Source organism: Hibiscus syriacus, unplaced genomic scaffold (assembly GCF_006381635.1).
Source record: "Hibiscus syriacus cultivar Baekdansim isolate YM2019G1 unplaced genomic scaffold, ASM638163v2 tig00019423_pilon, whole genome shotgun sequence".
In the NCBI taxonomy this organism is placed as follows: Eukaryota; Viridiplantae; Streptophyta; class Magnoliopsida; order Malvales; family Malvaceae; genus Hibiscus; species Hibiscus syriacus.
The window spans coordinates 496,561-504,931 of NW_024062470.1; the positions used below are offsets into that span (position 1 = coordinate 496,561).

General features: G+C 35.0%; 1 long non-coding RNA gene across 1 annotated transcript; it reads right to left on the reverse strand.

Annotated features, from left to right (window-relative positions):
- Positions 1–5,954: 5,954 nt before the first annotated feature.
- LOC120209616 lies at positions 5,955–7,428 on the reverse strand. Its single transcript, XR_005524414.1, has 4 exons — positions 7,302–7,428; positions 6,838–6,964; positions 6,331–6,471; positions 5,955–6,041 (listed from the first exon to the last, which is right to left on the reverse strand). It is a non-coding gene; the product is annotated as an uncharacterized LOC120209616 (long non-coding RNA).
- Positions 7,429–8,371: the final 943 nt, after the last annotated feature.

Genomic DNA, 8,371 nt, shown 5'->3' on the forward strand with positions numbered 1-8,371 from the left:
ACCAAGTACATGAGTCACCAAACCCCACATACGGGAATAAACACCAATACAAAACCATATCACCTAGAAATCTTACATCGTCAAACAAAAAGCCCTAAAACAATAACCCCATTTGTAGAATACACTTCAAGATGTAAGATAACCCCATTTGCATGGCGTTAATATTGAAGATGGCATCTTAACGATTGGGCAAACTGAGGTTGGCTGTGTAGTGGGATATTTTCATACGTGTTGCTTGGTTTACCTTAGGTGCAAAGAAAAAATCAGAGGTTCTTTGGGATCCGGTCATCCAGAAGTTTAACAAGAAATTAGTTGGTTGGAAAGCCTCTTCATTGTCAATGGCAGGAAGATTGGTGTTGTTGAAGTCGGTGTTGTCCTCATTGCCGGTTTTTTTTCCTTTTATTTTCAAAATTCCGTTCAAGGTAATCAGAAGTTGAACTCTTTGAGGGCTAAATTTCTTTGGGGGGAAAGACCACAAGAAACGTATTCATTGGGTGAATTGGAAAGTGGTGTGTCAACTCTATGAAGAGGGGGGATAGGGAGTCTTGGATTTGAATTCTGTTATCGAGTTCTTGGTAAATGGGTGTGGAAATTTGCAAATGAAAGACACTCAATGGAAAAGATGCTTTGCAGCAAACATAATGTTAGTAATTTGTCTCAAAGGAAAGCTTCTCTCTAACCTAGGTGTTTCAATTTTCAAATTTCAAATTACTTATTTCCACGAGCCTAGCGTCTCCTCCGATATCCACCAGTCGTCCGCAGTTGTCGCCACTCGCCACCGCCGTCAGCCGTCCTTTTCCACACTTTGACCTTCGTTTTGACGCCGTTTTTTACTGGGTAATTCGCCGGCTCAAGGTGTTTCCTTTTCTGGGCTTGTTTTTCTGAGTAAGACTTTTATTTGACGCTGATCTATAAGCTGCTCACGGCCGTTTTCGCCTCCATCGTTGCGTAACGCGGACATCGCATCTCCACTGTATTCAGAGCCTTTTTGCGATCATAACCATTACTTAGTGTCGAGATTAGTTGCATCTCTCCATTATATTGCACTGAGCAGTTTCGACAAGATCAGGCGCTCGCTACTCTTTAATTTCTGCATGACTCTTTTGGTGGATTTCGTCCTGCTGTTGAAGCTTTGAGCTCTTGTTCTGGAACTTTATTTCTAGGGGTGATACGTAAACTCAGTATACTTTTCTAGCAGGATGTATTAAAAGACAAAGCTCCTGCTTCTCTCTTGTTTATAGATCTTATCTCCGTTTTCATTCGAATCCATCTGTCGCTTCTCCTTCGCAGGCGTGCCAGATTAGTTCGTCAAATTTGGGTTTTTCATATCAACAGTCCATGCCGGGTGCTGGAGTCTCCCTTCTCTCTAGCAGAGTCCTTCGGTCCAAGTTCCTCCACCCTCTGCAGCAGCGCATTCTCTGCCATCTCACCCTTCTCATCATGATGAGGTTCGCACTATTTCATTATGGTCTACCTGAAGATATCAAAGAGAGAGCTGCAGAATTTTCTGAGATGGCTTTCCGGTTTTAAAGATTCGCATTCTGAGATGTGTCTTCCAAAGGCTTCGCTCTTCTCAACTGTAATTTTGCAGTCTGCTAAGGATGTCCTTCAGAAAATGGTTTTGACGTTAAGTTGAGGTCCCTTTGCACATTGAGATGGCAAGGAAGAATCTTGCTGTTAAAGAGTAGTTACAAATTCTGTTGCATTTGACAAGGATGGAGGTTTTCTTGTTCCTCCAATTCTGCCATTGCCAATTCAGCTTTTGTAGCATCTCCTAGTGTTCAGGTTCCTGTTAAAGCGTGAGTTGTGATGGTAAATCTGCTGTTAATGGTGTACAAGAAGGATCTAGGAGTCGATCACAAAGGGCGGATACTTGATGCTTTTTTCCTAATAAAAGGAATTTAAAGGAGATCGTTTTGGTTTTATTCGCTTCGCATCATTAGAAGAAGCAAGGAGAACGATCTCAAAAATGAATGGATCTCGTATCGACGGTAGCAAAATTTGGTTTTTTCGCTAAATTCAAACCTCGAAATTCCTATTGAAGAAGTCTTCGACAAATGTTCTTCAAAAGTCCGGGATGGAAGATTATTCGAGAAGAATCATTATAAAGTTGAAGGTGTTATAGATGAAGAAAACTCAGGGTTGAGCAATTGTCTAGTGCGGTGGCGTAGGATTTTGTCAAAATTGGTCATCTCGCTAGACAAATGCAGCGAAGGGCCTCATTGGCTTCACCTAAATGAGAGCAGCTAGAAATGCGATTTTAATGATTTTCGAAGATAACTTCATTGAGAAGTGTGAAAACGACAAATCAAAGATTCTCATAGAGTGGTTCTCCATAGTCGAAGTTTGGTTAGAGAGTTTTGGTAATGGAGAGTGTCGTCGAGTATGGTTAGTTTGCGATGGTGTTTTTCATGCATGAACTGGGATACTTTCAAGAACATTGCGGATAAGGGGGTCTTTACTAGCTATCGACAAAAGTTGTCAATCTCCATCTTTGATCGGACAAAAATTCAAGTCCTCACAAAGGCTAATGCGAAAATTGACACGATGGCTGAATTGAAGGTTGGTGACAACTTCTTCAAGGTCATGGTGCATGAGATATAGCCTTCATTCAAACAAATTCTTGGGCTCCTGAAAAAGACGAGTCTAGATTTTGTCTCTTCATTCGTGTTGTTTTAGTCTATATGGCGTTGTTTTAGTCCTATTGCGGTGGTGTAATTAGAAGTATGTGATTTGATCGTGGCTTGGATAAGGGTTATTTGAGGTTTAGGTGTTTGTTGTAATGGGGTATCACCATGAGAGGATATTTCGTGGTGTCTTTTGTATCGGGTATTATTATTAATAAATTATGAGGTGCTTTTCTTCCTTCCAATGTTTGTTAACATACTTTTAGTATGGGAACGAATATGAAGAGTTTTTAATGAGACCTCTAACTTCTATAAAAAAAATGACGAGATCAGAAAGTGTTTGAGGTCACATTCGAAGATCCAAGTGGGGAATGGTAAGTCAATATCCTTCTGGAATTATGTTTGGGTTAATGATTCAACCTTAAAAAACCATTCCCAGGATTTTTGCTTTATCTAATAATAAATGGGGTAAAGTGGCTTTATCTAAAAAGTCGAGAAGGAATTTATGCGATTGGGAATTAGATCAGTGGTTGCTTTAATGTCTTTGCTCGATAAGATAATTTTGTCCGATTCAGTGGATAACTTTCTTTCATGGTCGTGGAAGGGTATGGTTTGTTCTCGGCTAAGTTCTGCATGTGACTTTATCTTGTAAATCTGGAGGTACTTTCACTTGGAACAAGTGGGTGTGGTCAGGTTTGGCTCCTCCCAGAGTCGAAACCTTTCTTTGACAGATCTCCCACCAAAACCTGTAGTTAGAGTAGAGTTGCAGAAAAGGGGGGTTCCCTTGGAGGATGTTCTTTGTCCATAATGTCATAAGCATGAAGAAACTATCCAGCACCTATTCATTTCATGCTCTGTTGCACGGAGTTGTGGAATAAATTTATAAGGTTATGGGACATCTTGGTCTGATTTAAGGGCTTATTCTTCAATTTGAGGTTTATACCGGGAGTTGTATTGTGGTCAATATGGAAGGCTAGGAATTCGGTGGTTTGATAATTGGAAACTCGAATTCTTCTCTCTTCTTTATTTCTAAATTTAGGATGGCGAAATGGTTTCTAGCTAAGTTCCTGTGTTGATTTACTATTTGGGGACCTCTCTATGTGACAGACTTCTTACTATCTTTAAGAGAAAGAAGATCCAGTGTTGGCTTCTCCTCCAGCTATGTTTTTTAAAATTTATGTGAAGGGGGCGTAAGAAATGATGGGCTGCTGGATGGAATTGGAGGAATTTTGAAAGATTATAATAGCTATACTTTAGCCACTTTCTCCAATGATTTGGTCCATGTCCTCCTCCTTTATCTGAGTTTAAAGCAATTAAAAATGAATTGATTTTTTTCTTTCATCTTCTTGGGCATTGAAGGGAAGATTGACATAGAGAGTGACTGCAAGTCTGCAGTTGACTGGATTTTGTTGCCATTTTCTACTTCTTTTTTCAGTTCTTTGGTTGGGGAAATTGGGTCCTTAGTTTCTACTAAGGAGATTATAATTAGAGATTCCTAGGAGCTGTAATTGGGAGGAAAATAAATTAGCTAAGGGGAATTGGCTGAATGTTTTTGGGTTTTTTTAGATGTACTAATTGGGTTTTGTTTATGGTTGTTTAAAGTGTAATGGTGTAGTCTTATGTAATTATTGACTTATGAATAAAATGAGGTACTATTTTACTCCTTCCGCTAGTTGCCTCTATTCAAGAGCCAACTAAGAGGGAGGTTTTTAATGAGGCATCCTACTTCTATAAAAAAAATCCATTGAGAGTATATCCGACAAGGGCAATGTTAACAGTGATTATAACGCCATGGTACAAGCATAAACATCATACTTAAAAAGCAGTTCTTTCATCTTACAAAGAAAAGGTTAGGAACTCACAAAAACAGTTAAATCAGCAGTGTTTTCCTTTGATTTGTCCGAATTATGACCATCCTGAAAAAAATATAACACTCAGCTTCAAATTACATATCAGTAGTCGATCAAATCCTCAACTACCTAGAAACTTTACTCCTCTAACGAACTTTACACAACAATCAAGTTTTACGAAAATTGGGCGGAAACAGCATAGGAACTATGAAAAATCTCAGAAAGAACAAGCAATTGCATGCCATTAATTAAGGTTTCAGTCTAAAAGTAAATTAAGACTAATAACAAAGCCCATATATTAAGCGAGAGCATTTCAAGCACAAACAATTTTAATCCCCAAAAACCAAATATATAATAATTTATAATTTAAAATAATATTATGATTTTAATAAATTATATATATAATTTAAATTAATTTAAGAATAAATTAATAAATCGAAGTTTGAAAACCATTCGATAGGGAAACAAATCAAAATGCTATAAGCAATATACGGAAAATGCTTATAAAAAAATTAAATAATATTAGAATTGTCTAAATTTAATTTAAGAATTATATATAATTTTATAGAATATGATTGGAAATGTCAGCTTCAAAATATGTGATTTTGTTGATTTATAGCCTATTTGAAAAGCAAAAAAATTAGTGCTTTCTTTTTAGTGGAAGTAACATTTTACCTGGCTTGTGCATGCAACAAAATTGCCACTAGATTCAATGGAGTTATCTGCAGCTCCAATTCAATGTGTGATGCAGTAGCAAGGTAGACTCATTGGACTGGTTAGAGTTGTTAGTTGTGTGATTCCTAAATGTTTAATCTGGTACAACCAGCTTGCATGCTTTCATAGGCACACCTGTACAAGAAAAGATAGATGAAATATGTGGAAAGACAGCATTTCTCCCTCATAGTCTTTCTATGTTTTCTCTAAATATACACATATCAAGGATCATGATAGGATAGAACAAAGCATCATTTTTCATTTCTTTTGCCTAAATATAGAAACAAAGCATATTCATTTCATATATGCAGAATAAAAAATACATAAAAGGATAGAAACAAAAATCAGTACTTAATGATCTAGCCCTTTGTATTACCATCCAAACTTTCCTTCCAAGAATGGTACTCCGGCATGGAATAAAACGGTATCTCTCCTTCGTATTGTTAACCAGGTGAGAAGCCTGTGCGAAAAAAAAAAACATAAATAACAAGAAAGCTTGCTGCAAAATATTGAACATGTAAATATTAGCCAATAATACCTTCACAATAGGAGTTATAAACTTACTCATGAATGATTTTACTTTCAACAGTGATAGTCAAAAGGAGTGAATAAAATTGATCACCAAACCCTTGATATAATTTAAATAGTATATTCTTAAAATATTTATAGTTTATAGTTTAAATATTATATTTCATATATGTAGAATAAAAAAATAAAAGGATAGAAACAAAAATCGGTACTTAATGATCTAGCCCTTTGTATTACCATCCAAACTTTCCTTCCAAGAATGGTAATCCGGCATGGAATAAAACGGTATCTCTTCCTTCGTATTGTTGACCAGGTGAGAAGCCTGTGCGAAAAAAAAATAACATAAATAACAAGAAAGCTTGCTGCAAAATATTGAACATGTAAATATTAGCCAATAATACCTTCACAATAGGAGTTATAAACTTGCTCATGAATGATTTTACTTTCAACAGTGATAGTCAAAAGGAGTGAATAAAATTGATCACCAAACCCTTGATATAATTTAAATTAGTATATTCTTAAAATATTTTATAGTTTATAGTTTAAATATTATTATAATATTTATAAATTATATAAATAATTTAATTTAAGAATAAATTAATAAATTATACCTTGTACAGGTTTGTGTCATATGCTAGTTCTAGCTTTAGCTGGATAGACAACTATTTCTCATTGTGAAGTGGTGATTCTAGTCCTTTCTCTACCTTAACCATTGCTAGAGTGTGCTCGCCAGTCTCCTCACCTTTGGATTTCTGCATTAAATCTTCAATGTCAGTCTCCTCAAGAAATAAACCCAACGATACAGAAAATGAGAATAAATTAATTTAATTTAAGAATAAATTATATAATAATATTTAAATAATATTAGAATAATTTAATTTAAGAATATTTAATATAATTTAAATTAATATATTCTTATGATATTTTATAATTTATAATTTAATTATTATTATATTGATAAATTATATAAAAAATTAATTTAATTTAAGATAAATTAAATTAAATTAATTTATGATATTTTAATTTAATTTAAATAAATAATATCAAGTAAATGTCGAGGAATTTCCTAATGTGAACGAAAAAGAAAAAGCACAAGGACAATAGATTGTGACACTTACATTTTCTTCAACTATGAGAGATGAGCAACAGAGAACCAATTTGTCGAGCGATTCACAAATATTCATGTTCTTCTGCATACTGACTTCTTCGCTTGTAGGATATTCCTTGTTGTGAACTGGCAAATGACTACAAATGAAGCAAGAACTTAATGAAATTTCCATGAGAGTGAAAAGGTGAAGTTTGTAAATAAGCTAGAATAAACTGGATGAAACTTCAGCACACCCTCTTAAAACACTTGTTTTTCTACTTCCTTGAGATTCTGACTTTTCATTAGGTAGGACGCAACATTACAAAGTTAACAAGGTACGTAGTCTTTAACTTCCCAAAAAATCATATGAAGTCCAGAAAACAGCCCTATTGTAATCCAAAATAAATATACACTCGTTAACAAGGAACGTAGTCTTTAACTTCCTAAAAAAATCATATGAAGTTCAAAAAACTGTCCAATCTGTGTATCACTTACAGTATATGCCACCGGTATTGTGAGACTAATTTTGCAAGGGGAACATGGAAACTCTTAAGACAACTCTTTTCGAAACAGCCCAACGTTGCACCTTTGAGTTCACAACAGGAGCAATTTATTTTTCACAACAGGAGCACTTATCATTTTCAAAATAAACATTAGGAGCCCTAAAAAAATAACATTATTATATATTAAAATTATGAAAACTGTATTGAAAGAGCATATTAGGTTATGAACACTTTTACCTTAGAGCCACCATTGTAATCTTGAGGAACAAGTCTGCCTTCATAGTAATTAACCATCTCTCCTGTAGCCTGCAATTTTGTTTAGCAAATAAACTTCATCAATTTGATTGAAAAGATGGGCAGTTTTAGTCGTATCATAGACTTGACAGGAAATACTGAACCTCAATCTTCTATTGAAAGACAAAAACATTGTGTTTTATTTGTAACGTTCTCACATTTACACAAGGTCGCTTCATTTGCTAAAGGCAACATCTTTACTGTTGAACCATGACCATCTGAAATTCCAACAGCGAGACTCCATTAACCTTTTCATTAGTCTTTCTAAAGACATTACTATTTCCTTGCTGCTGTTGATCTTCAGCCAACCCACTTTTTGCGTCACCGCTAAAAGAAACTTTCATCTTTTCTTACAACTTGAGGTTTTTTCACTTTTCAAACTTGTAGTCAACTTTACTTCCCAAGCACGTTTAATTGATCCTTTTCTAACCCTTTTGGCACCAATTTCATGAGCTAAGGGAGTGGAGTGGGAAATGAGGGCTTCTGTTGAATCGTATTTTTTTTGTCGAACTTCATCAGATAAAAATACCTATTACTGCCAGTGCAAAGATAGATAAAAGAGCTTATTAACTATTAGCATCATATCAAAAGACAATAATGAAGACTTAATTATATAACTCAAACTTGCCACTTGGGATTACTAAAGCATACGAAATGGTCTTTTCAAGCTTTCAGCAGTTATTTTTCTTCCATTATTTGTTACAAGGCATTTTTCAGTGTTTAAACCGTCTGGTAGCTTTGCTTCCTCAAATTTCCCACAAATCATAA